General features: G+C 38.0%; 1 long non-coding RNA gene across 1 annotated transcript in view; it reads left to right on the top strand.

Moving 5' to 3' along the window:
* Positions 1-12,649, top strand: part of LOC118903793 — an 89,333-nt gene extending 76,684 nt beyond the window's left edge. Inside the window, exon 3 of the long non-coding RNA XR_005021865.1 lies at positions 12,496-12,649. This is a non-coding gene — a long non-coding RNA (uncharacterized LOC118903793). The remainder of the gene's footprint in view (positions 1-12,495) is intronic.
* Positions 12,650-15,379: the final 2,730 nt, after the last annotated feature.

The raw sequence follows: 15,379 nt of genomic DNA, 5'->3' as shown, positions 1-15,379 counted from the left end.
AAAGTTAGGTTTATTTATGAGAATTTATGATGTTAGTTAGCATTAATTAATTCACTTGTACTTTGAAAAGAAAATGTGTATATGCATATATATGTATGTATGTGTACATATATATATATATAATTTAAATTTTGGCTGACAGAAAGACATATTATTAGACATTGCAGGTAGTTTATTACAAACATGATATATTTTCTCTCATGATTTAGCTCAGCAATTCTACTTTTCATAGTTCCTAAACAAAATAACATTTTGGTCAGTATTCAAAGATTTCTTTTTAATCTGAAATTTCTTTCTAGTGTATGATACAAACAGGAAGAAAAACATCCTGAAGGTTGTTTTCATATTTAAACTTACCTTTTTAACATAACAATAAAATATATAACTTTTAAAATATCACTTGTCACCAAATATACAGGGCCACATATGATAGCAGATCCTGGGCTCTAAAAGTTTACGATTTCATATACACCTCGTCATTCATGAACAATTGTTCAGAGCGCCCAGTTGTTTGCCCATTTTGAAATAGAAGTGTAATCTTTAAAGCTTAAAATCCACAGTTACTTGCTTTAGGCATTTGACAGAATTCTATGTTGATAAAAATAAAAGTTGTTAAATACCAAGGCTATAGGCTAACATTCAGAAACTTTTTCAAAATACTCTACCAGGCCAACCCTGTGTTAAAGATTTGACTCTAATTGCTTAACAAAAGATACATCTCTATGGTTAATATGAAAAGAATTCTAAATTGGCTGTTTACTCTCGTCCCCTTCCTGGAAGCCTTGAATGAAACCCTCCTCAGGATATTAAAAGAGAACATGTGTTGGAGCCATGAATATACATGTTACTCTAGTTTCTTCCTATTGACAAAGTTAGTTATGCAAGTAGAGAATGAGTTCACTACCTTTCTTCCAGATTCTCTTCTATTCTCTTTAGCATCTCCCCGTGCTTTTCTTAAACCCTTAGCAACCTGTAAACTTAGCTCTTTATGAACTTTTTATGGATAGTTCAAACAACAGATGCTGCCCTTTGAAATCTGTTTTGAAATCTGTTGCAAGATGTAATCAAAAGTAAGTAGGTAGGAGAAGAAGGGCAGACCTACATTTGCTTTCTGTTTTTCAATAGCATGAGCCTGTCATAAAAGCATGGTTTCTTACCTCTATTTTGTTTGAAACACTGACCTTTCTGCAGTAATTAAAGCAGAGTGTGTGGTTTCTGTTCTGTAGAGTTTTAAATTTACTGTTAATGTGTATGTTTGCTGGGTACTTTCAGGCATAACCTGTGCGGTTTTCAATTTTAATTCAAGTTAATGTGGGAAGGTCTTGAGTCAACCTTTAGAAATGCGGATGGGTTGTCATTATAAACAATACAAGATGGCATTCAGTAACTGTTAGGAAGGAAGAAATAACATCGAGTACAAATACACTTTGTGAACAGAGGTTATCAATTATTTTTGTCCTGTGGAATGAAAGCAAGAACATTATTATGTTGAACATAATAGAGTTGTTTACTTAGACTGAAAATATTTGAATCCATCTTGGATTCAGCTAAGCTTTAGATCACATTTGTATTGTTGCCATCACTGAAGCAATGATTTAAAATCAACCACAGAGGAGGAGCTTCAAGATGGCGGAAGAGTAAGACGCAGAGATCACCTTCCTCCTCACAAATACATCAGAAGTACATCTACATGTGGAACAACTCCTACAGAACAACTCCTGAACGCTGGCAGAAGACCTCAGACCTCCCAAAAGGCAAGAAACTCCCCACGTACCTGGGTAGGGCAAAAGAAAAAAGAAAAAGCAGAGACAAAAGAATAGGGACGGCACCTGCACCTCTGGGAGGGAGCTGTGAAGGAGGAAAGGTTTCCACACACTAGGAGCCCCTTCGTGGGCGGAGACTGCGGGTGGTGGAGGGGGGAACTTCGGAGCCACGGAGGAGAGCGCAGCCACAGGGGTGCAGAGGGCAAAGCGGAGACATTCCCACACAGAGGCTCAGCGCCGAGCAGCACTCACCAGCCCGAGAGGCTTGTCTGCTCACCTGCCGGGGCGGGAGGGGCTGGGAGCTGAGTCTCGGGCTTTGGAGGTCGGATCGCAGGGAGAGGACTGGGGTTGGCGGCGTGAACACAGCCTGAAGGGGTTAGTGCACCACAGCTAGCTGGGAGGGAGTCCGGGAAAAGGTCTGGAGCTGCCGAAGAGGCAAGAGACTTTTTCTTGCCTCTTTGTTTCCTGGTGCGCGAGGAGAGGGGATTCCGAGCGCCGCTTAAAGGAGCTCCAGAGACGGGCGTGAGCCACAGCTATCAGCGCGGACTCCAGAGACGGACATGAGACCCTAAGGCTGCTGCTGCCGCCACCAAGAAGCCTGTGTGCGAGCACAGCTCACTCTCCACACCTCCACTCCCGGGAGCCTGGGCAGCCCGCCACTGCCAGGGTCCCGTGATCCAGGGACAACTTCCCCGGGAGAACGCACGGCGCGCCTCAGGCTGCTTCAACGTCACGCTGGCTTCTGCCGCCGCAGGCTCGCCCCACATCCGTACCCCTCCCTCCCCGCGGCCTGAGTGAGCCAGAGCCCCCGAAGCAGCTTCTCCTTTAACCCCATCCTGCCTGAGCAAAGAACAGACGCCCTCAGGCGACCTACACGCAGAGGCGGGTCCAAATCCAAAGCTGAACCCCAGGAGCTGTGCGAACAAAGAAGAGAAAGGGAAATCTCTCCCAGCAGCCACAGGAGCAGCAGATTAAATCTCCACAATCAACTTCATGTACCCTGCATCTGTGAAACACCTGAATAGACAATGAATCATCCCAAATTGAGGAGGTGAACTTTGGGAGCAACGATATATATATATTTTTCCCCTTTTTCTCTTTTTGTGAATGTGTATGTGTATGCTTCTGTGTGTGATTTTCTCTGTATAGCTTTGCTTTTACCATTTGTCCTAGGGTTCTGCCTGTCTGTTTTTTTTTTTAATTACTTAAAAATTTTTTTTCTTAATAATTATTTTTTATTTTAATAACTTTATTTTATTTTACTTTATTTTATTTTATTTTATCTTCTTCGTTCTTTCTTTTTTTTCTACCTTTTATTCTGAGCCGTGTGGAGGACAGGCTCCTGGTGCTCTAGCCAGGCGTCAGGGCTGTGCCACTGAGGTGGGAGAGGCAAGTTCAGGACATTGGTCCACAAGAGACCTCCCAGCTCAACATAATATGAAATAGCGAAAATCTCCCAGAGATCTCCATCTCAACGCCAAGACCCAGCTCCACAATGACCAGCAAGCTACACTGCTGGACACTGTATGCCAAACAACTCACAAGACAGGAACACAACTGCATCCATTAGCACAGAGGCTGCCTAAAATCATAATAAGGCCACAGACACCCTAAAACACACCACCAGACATGGACCTGCCCACCACAAAGACAAGATCCAGCCTCATCCACCAGAACACAGGCACTAGTCCCCTCCACCAGGAAGCCTACACAACCCACTGAACCAACCTTAGCCACTGAGGACAGACACCAAAAACAACAGAAACTACAAACCTGCAGCCTGCGAAAAGGAGACCCCAAACACAGTAAGTTAAGCAAAATGAGAAGACAGACAAGCACACAGCAGATGAAGGAGCAAGGTAAAAAACCCACCAGACCTAAGAAATGAAGAGGAAATAGGCAGTCTACCTGAAAAAGAATTCAGATTAATGATAATAAAGATGATCCAAAATCTTGGAAATAGAATGGAGAAAATAGAAGAAACGTTTAACAAGGACCTAGAAGAACTAAAGAGCAAACAAACAGAGATGAACAACAAAATAATTGAAATTAAAAATTCTCTAGAAGGGATTAATAGCAGAATAACTGAGGCAGAAGAACGGATAAGTGACTTGGAAGATAAAATCGTGGAAATAACTACTGTAGAGCAGAATAAAGAAAAAAGAATGAAAAGAACTGAGGACAGTCTCAGAGACCTCTGGGACAACATTAAACGCACCAACATTCGAATTGCAGGCGTCCCAGAAGAAGAGAAAAAGAAAGGGACTGAGAAAATATTTGAACAGATTATAGTTGAAAAGTTCCTTAATATGGGAAAGGAAATAGTTAAGTCCTGGAAGCACAGAGAGTCCCATACAGGATAAATCCAAGGAGAAACACGCCAAGACACATATTAATCAAACTATCAAAAATTAAATACAAAGAAAAAATATTAAAAGCAACAAGGGAAAAACAACAAGTAACACACAAGTGAATCCCCATAAGGTTAACAGCTGATCTTTCAGCAGAACCTCTGCAAGCCAGAAGGGATTGGCAGGACATATTTAAAGTGATGAAAGAGAAAAACCTACAACCAAGATTACTCTACCCAGCAAGGATCTCATTCAGGTTTGACAGAGAAATTAAAAGCTTTACAGACAAGCAAAAGCTAAGAGAATTCAGCACCACCAGACCAGCTTTACAACAATGCTAATGGAACTTTTCTAAGCAGGAAACACAAGAGAAGGAAAAGACCTACAATAGCAAACCCAAAACAATTAAGAAAATGGTAATAGGAACATACATATCAATAATTACCTTAAATGTAAATGGATTAAATGCTCCAACCAAAAGACATAGACTGGCTGAATAGATACAAAAACAAGACCCGTACATATGCTGTCTACAAGCGACCCACTTCAGACCTAGGGACACATACAGACTGAAAGTGAGGGGATGGAAAAAGATATTCCATGCAAATGGAAAACGAAAGCTGGAGTATCAATTCTCATATCAGACAAAATAGACTTTAAAACAAAGAATATTACAAGAGACAAAGAAGGACAATACATAATGATCAAGGGATCAATCCAAGAAGAAGATATAACAATTGTAAATATTTATGCACCCAACATAGGAGCACCTCAATACATAAGGCAAATACTAACAGCCATAAAAGGGGAAATCGACAGTGACACAATCATAGTAGGGGACTTTAACACCCCACTTTCACCAATGGACAGATCATCCAAAATGAAAATAAATAAGGAAACACAAGCTTTAAATGATACATTAAACAAGATGGACTTAATTGATATTTATAGGACATTCCATCCAAAAACAACAGAATACACATTCTTCTCAAGTGCTCATGGAACATTCTCCAGGATAGATCGTATCTTGGGTCACATATCAAGCCTTGATAAATTTAAGAAAATTGAAAACGTATCAAGTATCTTTTCCGACAACAACGCTATGGACTAGATATCAATTACAGGAAAAAATCTGTAAGAAATACAAACACATGGAGGCTAAACAACACACTACTTAATAACCAAGAGATCACTGAAGAAATCAAAGGGGAAATCAAAAAATACCTAGAAACAAATGACAATGAAAATACAACGACCCAAAACCTATGGGATCCAGCAAAGGCAGTTCTACGAGGGAAGTTTATAGCTATACAAGCCTACCTTAAGAAACAAGAAACATCTCAAATAAACAACCTAACCTTACACCTAAAGCTATTAGAGAACGAAGAACAAAAACCCCCAAAGTTAGCAGAAGGAAAGAAATCATAAAGATCAGATCAGAAATAAATGAAAAAGAAATGAAGGAAATGATAGCAAAGATCAGTAAAACTAAAAGCTTGTTCTTGGAGAAGATAAACAAAATTGATAAACCATTAGCCAGACTTATCAAGAAAAAAAGGGTGAAGACTCAAATCAATAGAATTAGAAATGTAAAAGGAGAAGTAACAACTGACACTGCAGAAATACAAAGGATCATGAGAGACTACTACAAGCAACTATATGCCAATAAAATGGACAATCTGGAAGAAATGTACAAATTCTTAGAAATGCACAGCCTTCTGAGACTGAACCAGGAAGAAATAGAAAATATGAACAGACCAATCACAAGCACTGAAATTGAAACTGTGATTAAAAATCTTCCAACAAACAAAAGCCCAGGACCAGATGGCTTCACAGGCAAATTCTATCAAACATTTAGAGAAGAGCTAACACCTATCCTTCTCAAACTCTTCCAAAATATAGCACAGGGAGGAACACTCCCATACTCATTCTACAAGGCCACTGTCACTCTGATACCAAAACCAGACAAAGATGTCACAAAGAAAGAAAACTACAGGCCAATATCACTGATGAACATAATTGCAAAAATCCTCAACAGAATACTAGCAAACAGAATCCAACAGCACATTAAAAGGATCATACATTGTGATCAAGTGGTGTTTATCCCAGGAATGCAAGGATTCTACAATATACGCAAATCAATCAACGTGATACACCATATTAACAAATTGAAGGAGAAAAACCATATGATCATCTCAATAGATGCAGAGAAAGCTTTCAACAAAATTCAACACCCATTTATGATAAAAACTCTCCAGAAAGTAGGCATAGAGGGAACTTTCCTCAACATAATAAAGGCCATATATGACAAACCCACAGCCCACATCATCCTCAATGGTGAAAAACTGAAACCAGTTCCACTAAGATCAGGAACAAGACAAGGTTGTCCACTCTCACCACTATTATTCAACATAGTCTTGGAAGGTTTAGCCACAGCAGTCAGAGAAGAAGAAGAAATAAAAGGAATCCAAATCAGAAAAGAAGTAAAGCTGTCACTGTTTGCAGATGACATGATACTATACATAGAGAATCCTAAAGATGCTGCCAGAAAACTACTACAGCTAATCAATGAATTTGGTAAAGTAGCAGGATAAAAAATTAATACACAGAAATCTCTTACATTCCTATACACTAATGATGAAAAATCTGAAAGTGAAATTAAGAAAACACTACCATTTACCACTGTAACAAAAAGAATAAAATATCTAGGAATAAACCTACCTAAGGAGACAAAAGACCTGTATGCAGAAAATTATAAGACACTGATGAAAGAAATTAAAGATGATACAAATAGATGGAGAGATATACCATGTTCTTGGATTGGAAGAATCAACACTGTGAAAATGACTCTACTACCCAAAGCAATCTACAGATTCCATGCAATCCCTATCAAACTACCACTGGCATTTTTCACAGAACTAGAACAAAAAGTTCCACAATTTGTATGGAAACATAAAAGACTCTGAATAGCCAAAGCAATCTTGAGAAAGAAAAATGGAGCTGGAGGAATCAGGCTCCCTGACTTCAGACTATACTACAATGCTACAGTAATCAAGACAGTATGGTACTGGCTCAAAAACAGATATATAAATCAATGGAACAGGATAGAAAGCCCAGAGATAAACCCATGCACATATGGTCACCTTATCTTTGATAAAGGAGGCAAGAATATACAGTGGAGAAAAGACAGCCTCTTCAATAAGTCGTGCTGGGAAAACTGGACAGCTACATGTAAAAGAATGAAATTAGAACACTCCCTAACACCATACACAGAAATAAACTCAAAATGGATTAAAGACCTAAATGTAAGGCCAGACACTATAAAACTCTTAGAGGAAAACATAGGTAGAACACTGTATGACATAAATCACAGCAAAATCCTTTTTGACCCACATCCTAGAGAAATGGAAATAAAAACAAAAGTAAACAAATGGGACCTAATGAAACTTAAAAGCTTTTGCATAGCAAAGGAAACCATAAACAAGACGAAAAGAAAACCCTCAGAATGGGAGAAAATATTGGCAAATGAAGCAACTGACCAAGGATTAATCTCCAAAGTTTACAAGCAGCTCACGCAGCTCAATATCAAAAAAACAAACAACCCAATCCAAAAATGGGCAGAAGGCGTAAACAGACATTTCTCCAAAGAAGATATACAGATTGCCAACAAACACATGAAAGAATGCTCAACATCTTTAATCATTAGAGAAATGCAAATCTAAAGTGCAATGAGATATCGTCTCACACTGGTCAGAATGGCCATCATCAAAAAATCTACAAACAATAAATGCTGGAGAGGGTGTGGAGAAAAGGGAACCCTCTTGCACTGTTGGTGGGAATGTATGATACAGCCAGTATGGAGAACAGTATGGAGGTTCCTTAAAAAACTAAAAATAGAACTACTGTATGACCCAGCAATCCCACTACTGGTCGTATACCCTGAGAAAAGCATAATTGAAAAAGAGTCATGTACCAAAATATTCATTGCATCTCTATTTACTATAGCCAGGACATGGAAGCAACCTAAGTGTCCATCAACAGATGAATGGATAAAGAAGATGTGGCACATATATACAATGGGATATTACTCAGCCATATAAAGGAACAAAACTGAGTTATTTGTAGTGAGGTAGATGGACCTAGAGACTGTCATACAGAGTGAGGTAAGTCAGAAAGAGAAAAGCAAATACCGTATGCTAACACATGTATATGGGATAAAAAAAAAAAAAAAAAAAAAGGGCAGAAGAATCTAGGGGCAAGACGGGAATAAAGATGCAGACCTACTAGAGAATGGACTTGAAGATACGGGGAGGGGGAAGGGTAAGCTGGGACGAAGTGAGAGAGTGGCATGGACATATATACACTACCAAACGTAAAATAGATAGCTAGTGGGAAGCAGCCGCATAGCACAGGGAGATCAGCTCGGTGCTTTGTGACCACCTAGAAGGGTGGGATATGGAGGGTGGGAGGAAGGGAGATGCAAGAGGGAAGAGATATGGGGACATATGTATATGTATAACTGATTCACTTTGTTATAAAGCAGAAACTAACACACCATTGTAAAGCAATTATACTCTAATAAAGATGTTAAAAAATAAAAAAAATATATAAAATAAAATAAACTACAAACCTCAGAGTGTCAAACGATGTTTAAACTTAAATGTTATTTTCATCATTTCACTTTAGATTAAACAAAATTTATTTCAGGTATTATAAAATTATCATGAGTCAATAGTTTGGCAATGCCAGCCTGGTGAAAGATTTTAGATATTTAAAGTTTTCCCCAAAAAACTTACATAATAGTGTTTCCCAAAAAGAAATAGTGTTTCTAACCTAGAAAATAATGAAGCAAATGCCCAGTAAAACCATCAAAAGACAGCAATGCACCCCATAGAATGCATGATGAGTAGAGTTGCTTTTGTCTCCTGACTTTTTAAAATGTCTTCCTGCTCTCTATCAGTGATTCTTGAAATCCCCCACCTCTTCAGATCCTCTCAGAGATGTTTCATTAGGTAGAAAAGAAATAAATTATGAAACAGGAGGAATTGAGCTGAAAAAACTTAGAACCAGTGTAATCCAGTATTTGCATGTGTGTGTTCACTACATTTAATAATAATGATGATTAATCAACTTGTTTCAAGGAATTCTTTACATTCGAAGATAAATGACTGTCTAGGCAGGAGCTGGCATATTTGTTAACCAATAATGTGCTTTATCGTGTTAGTGGTTTAAACATGGTGTTTGATATTTTTTTCAAATTATAGCATTGTTTCAAGCATCACAGTTAAAAAGCCCTTCAAAATGCCACAAAGAAATCATTAGTCTAGTAGAGTATATTTTTGTATAATTGATGACAACTGTGTAATGATGTGGTAAGCTGGCAATTAGTCATAATTTGCTTATGCAAGTTCGTTGAAAAAAATGGGAATCAATATTCAATCTACACCTATGTGAAAAGCAGTTAGTTTAACTGATGGGGAAAAAACCCTCAACAATGGCTAATTATTCCAAAATGACCTGAAACACTCATGCAAATTAGTAGAATTAATTATACATGAATGACTAGATTATATAAATCATTTTTAAAACCTTGAAGTTTCTATAGTTATTCATATAATGTAGTAGGAAAGGTGATTTAATAATATAATGGATGCACCTTAGAGAATAATCTTCAGGTTTTGCTTACAATCTGTTGGCACGATGCCATCTCAAAATAGACAATAATGAATACAGACAAAACACATGTCATAGCTTCTCACTCAGGTATAATAGTTCAACAAAGAAACATTTATCCAATAAGACACTGCTTTGTATAATTATTATTTTCTCTCAGTTCCTACTTGGTATCTACAGGAATTACTGAGAAACTTGTAACATTTTATTTTCTCTTTTGAAGTAAAACTCAAATATCTTGATTTACTTATCACCAACACTGGTTTTCTTCATGAAATAGATGACGATTTACTCTGTACTTATTATGCATTTTATTCATCATGTAACCATGCCATTCTCATTATTACTTCTATGAAAGAAGCAGTTTCACGAGTGTCTGAAAACAACATATTTGCTATACACCTGAGATTAATTTTAATTCAGGGCTGATTCTCATTATCAATATATCAATCTGTAATCTAAATATTACATATGGATTCACTGATGACTGTTTTGAACTCCAAGCCCAAGCAACATAATCGATTTTAAATAAATTAGGGGCAATGCCACAAACAAAAGCAAGTATTTGGGTCTGACTTCATTCTCTGATGTAAAGTTATAAAACAGAAGTCCTGTTGTTACAAGAAATTTGTTTCAGCTGAAGTGGTTTCTGATATAAACATAATATTTTTAGGAAGAAAAACATACACACACACACTCAGAAGATGGGTGATGCCCTAATTCAGGTTGCCTATTTTGGTAGGTACCCCGCTTTTCAGAATATCTTTAAACTTATCTCAGTATCTTATTCTGCAGAAAGTCAAAAAACAGCTCCCACAATGATTCATTTTCTTATAAGCTTGCCTTCACTGTGCTGCTAGAGTTTCATTCTAAGATAAGCCTAAATATCTTCACTATTTTTAACGTTTGTCAGTTAGTCTATCCCCAGTTCATCAGTGGTCTCTATAAAACCTTGCTTTTTAACTTGCAATTCTAGTCTTCATCTTTCCCTTCAACATCATAGCTTTATCCCTGTGTAAGTCGGACCTGTGGTGCTGGCCAGTGGCATAACACAGTATTATTAGCACTCTATAAGGACTCTGTACACATTCTCACAAATTATGGGAAGATATTAAGCATGAATCTTCAGAATGCCCAAGTGCATTTTATAGCAGCTTTGATAGCACTCTGAGCTGTATTACATTTTTGTTCTGAATGGGAGCCCCTCAGAGAGGAGGTAAAAAGTTATCTGCTGTCAAAAAGCCTTGATGTGTTTCCAGTCATGGAAGTTTCACACTTGAGAACTGAACACGGTTTTGTATGGAATATTTTGACCTTTTCCAGAGAATGAACAAGTCTGAAAACAAATAATAGAAGTGTAGGGCTCTGAGCTCTGCCACTGGCTCCTGGTCATTGCAAGTCTTTTCATAACTGCTTATTGAACCCATAAAATTTGGAGTTATCAACCTTGTGATTCACCAGAGTCCTGTTATCTGGACCTTGTAGGGTGACCAGGGGCAAAAGTTTCTCACCTGAGCGTTGCAATAAGAATTTCAAATTCCTGATCACCTTTCTGAATTTAAGTAGGAACTCAATAGGTTTGGAATACGTTGTTTTATATTTGTTTATGTACTTTTATTTTAATTTCCTCACAGTCTTTACCACAACTGTATGACTTAAGCAAAGCATTGTACGTAGGGGGTGTTGAGTCATACATGAAAAAAGAAAAGGAACTGTAGGATGAGAAAATGTTCACATAGAATGTTGGCCCCAGAACTAAGATTAGTCTATGATACTTTTCTTCTAGGTGTGGAAGTTGTTGCTAGATTGGGCTGCTCATCTAAAGGGTTGGTATGATCTGTTCAACTCAGCAAGCAGTTCACAATCAATGTCCCTGCATCAATCCTAGGTCCCCAATTACAGCCTACACAAAATATATTGAACCCTTCCAATCTTTAAGACAGTCTACTTCAGAATTACAGAAGTCTTAGCATTTAGGAAACAGGAGAAGTCTTAGAGAATGTCTAAAGCAGCAGTTCTCAACCTGGCTGTACTTTGGAAACCCCCGGGAAGGTCTAAAAACTGACACCTGGGTTCCACCCACATCTATTGGTCTGGAGTTCACCCTGGACACTGGGATTTTTAAAAATTTCTCCAGAGGATTCATAAGTATAGCCAAGATTGGGAACAGTATTGTCACAGATCTGAGGCAGTATTGTAGGACTTAGAAACTTATATGCCTATGGGAGCCAAAAAGATTACATAAAAGAGGGAAGTAGGACAGGTATAAGAAAAATAACATTGCTATCTTTTATTGCTTAGTTTTTCTACTCTTGATTGAAATATGCGTAAGAGAAATATTGTTTCACCATATATAAGAAAAACACCTGTACAAGCTCAATGTCAAATGGTAATTGGGGGGTTATAGGAAGTGTTGGGGATTGTGTTTAACTAGAAAATGCATGACCATCTAAAGTGTCAAATGCTAAGCTCCAGGTGAATTTGGGCTTAGAGTGTACAGATCTATTGATTTTGTCAAGAGAATATAACTTTTTTTTTTTAATTTCAAATTGCTTGTTGGTTTGAATGCTGGCTCATTCAATAACTAACTAATGTTAAAAAATTTAAACAGGAGAGCTTTATAGTCAGAGTGGAGTAGAAGGAAATGAGTGTCTGAGGAGGAGGCCCTTCCAGCTCTTACCCAGTTTTTTTTTTTTTTTAAACCACAGGGTTAGGGTGAAGTCCAGGCTGCATATGTGGTCTCCACGGACACTGCCCTGGGAGTTGGGAGCTTATCACTGCCTGACGTGGATGAGAGATCCAGTTCCCTACTCTGCTTTTTCTGACACCACCTGGTGGGATTTTGAACACCTCCATGCAGCCTGGTAAGCACGGTCTAGGCTCTGCACTTGGCTTTTGCTGATGGGGGTGGGACTATAATCTTTTCAGTGGTGCTTGACTAGAGTAATGCATTATTGTCTGAAAATTGTCTTTCTTCTGAGGCTATCTCATTTCTCCTCCTTGGGCTAGAGAGAGCAGGCTTTTCTTGAGCCACCTTTGTCTATATACATTGACCTTCCTGAGTTGCTGGTTCCTTTACCTTTAAGTCTGTGCTATGAGTCAAAAAGAAAACCCAAGGAATTCACCACCATGTTGTCCTTGGGTCTCAGGATCTTTAACCTGCCTGTCTTCTTTCCTCCACCTTCAGAGTCTTCTTTTGTTTCTTTTGTATAAATGTCCAGGGTTTTTAGCTTCACTTAGCAGGAAGAAAAGTGTAAATGTGTCTACTCCATCTCTCTGGACATGGGAGTCGGTTAAAATATATTTTTTAGAAAAGAACTCTAAGAGATCAGTTAGCCGTCACTTGCAATATCTAGTAACTCTGTTAATAAAAAAGACATTTCTTCATAGACAAATTGCTGTTTTCCTTTTAAAAATATATCATCTCCTACTGATGGATAGTACTTGGACTTCCTCTCAGTGATTTCCTTTCAATTCTACAGTATAAACCTAAGAGACTCACCTCACTACTTAGTCCCTGAGAAATCTAGCACACAGCAGTTTGTGTTTACAAAGCTCACTGACAGCATTAGCTCAACTATACTGAGCTGGATTATGTGAAAAGTTCAGCATTTCTATGGCATTCTCATCCATTTTCCTTCCACTGACACCTAAATTTCAGACAGAGCAAAGAACCTGGAAGAGGACAGATCAGAGCAAATAAAATATAAATTAGGGCCTCTTCATTAAATTCAAACCCTAGAAAAGCTGGTAAATGTAACTTCTTACTGGTATTTTTAAAGCTATAAAAATTGTACACAATAAAAGCAATCCCATAAAACTTTTATAATTGTCATTGTAAAATGTATTTTCAAATCAGTAGTCCAGATACAAAGCTCTCTTAGAACTTTAAAATCAGCATATTGTGCTTATTTATGAGCATTGTACTGTTCTAATAGTGTAAGCTTGTGAGTATGCCACTGCCTAAAATTGTATACTCTGTACCCAAGACATCACCTACCCCAGTGCAAGGCATCAATAAATGCCTGTTAATTGAATTTTGAATAATTAAATACATACTGCTACCCACCCACCCCTTCCAAGTTCTCATCCTGGTATTTAGGAAATGTCCCTAACATTCCAGAAGAGTACTACTTGGATACTCATAACTGTAGCATTGAGTAAATGCTTTGAGTGTTCAGTATATGTGTACATAATATACTACTTCCTTGACTGTCAGAATCCCCCTCTTAATTTCCTATCTCTTGATTTGACATCACTCTAGGTGTGTCAGTTCCTTAAGAAGCTACATTCTTCACATTTCATTTGGCACTCCTCTTGATTTTAAATTTTATGAGCCTGAAGATCAATGCCTGTCCTCACTAGTTTTACCTTGGCATGCAGCCTGTCAAGGTGATTTTATTCAGCTACCCCATGTGTCACTGTGGGTCAAGAAGTGTACTATTGGGGAAGACTGCTGATATCTTTTGACTAAAGTCACCCCTTCCATGTCAGTGGGCAGCAGGACCAAATCTCTCATGATCCGGAAATACATAGCAATCAGGCACCTTCTTGATGTTGTAAGGGCATGCAGAATGAAAACACGAGCACCAGCCCATCCCAGGAAAGTCAATGATACCTTGATGATAAGCAAGTCAAAATAGGATGGTATCCTTCAGCTTCATGAAGATAGCAACCAACAAAAATGCAAAAGGGTCTATCATACCTCTGTAGAGGATTGTCCTGTGGAAAAGGAATGAGACTCATGCTAAATATTAACAAGGGTGGAGTTTGTCACCATGTAGAAACTTCAAATGGATAAACTCAATCTCAATATGAGGAAGAACTTTCTAACTGAACAAACTGACTTGTTTTAGGACAGGCTTCCTCAGAAGACAGTGAGTTCTACCACTAAAATTATTTGAGTTTAGGCTAGACATCAAATTCCACATGTAAAAATCAGTTGCTTCACAAGAAGATAAGTTTTAAATGGAACTTAGCAGGGTTAGGTTAAACTTCCTCCTAATACCAGCATTCTGGGATCCTATCAAAGATGAGCTCAGTCTGCCGATGTTTGCCTGCAAACACTCAGAAAGAAAGAAACAAAAAAAAAAGCCAAAGCATAAATAACTGAAAATAGATACCAACACAGAAGTAACACCTACTCTACAACTAATTGCTGGTGTGATTCTCCTCTAATTGCATAGCTGTGAATGTGTCTTTTCTTTTTAAATCTTCTGCCAAGATGGCTAAATCCAAGCATAGTTTACAGCAACTCTAATAGGGAAATATATTTTGGAGTAGAATTTGTTGAGTCCTTGTCAGTACCTGTCATTATTTTATTTGATATTATTGACTTCAATAGCATTCTCAGGTGATATTTCCTAGATTAACGAGTGGATTTTTGCATAGAGGAAAGTAAACACTTTTCTCTTAATGAAATGCATTAAAGAATTAACTTTATGCCAGTCCATTTTATAGAAGTGGTATTTCTAAGCCCTGTTAAAACTGTTTTATAGATTTCCTAACTGCTGAAACACATTAGGAGGTAATCACATTAGATGTTGCCTGCTGAGTCTGGCAAGACTTGGTCAGTAGTTTAAAGTAACTGTT

Source organism: Balaenoptera musculus, chromosome 11 (genome assembly GCF_009873245.2).
Source record: "Balaenoptera musculus isolate JJ_BM4_2016_0621 chromosome 11, mBalMus1.pri.v3, whole genome shotgun sequence".
NCBI lineage: Eukaryota > Metazoa > Chordata > Mammalia > Artiodactyla > Balaenopteridae > Balaenoptera > Balaenoptera musculus.
Note: the sequence above shows the minus strand (reverse complement) of the source record. Positions and strands in the feature narration are given on the sequence as shown.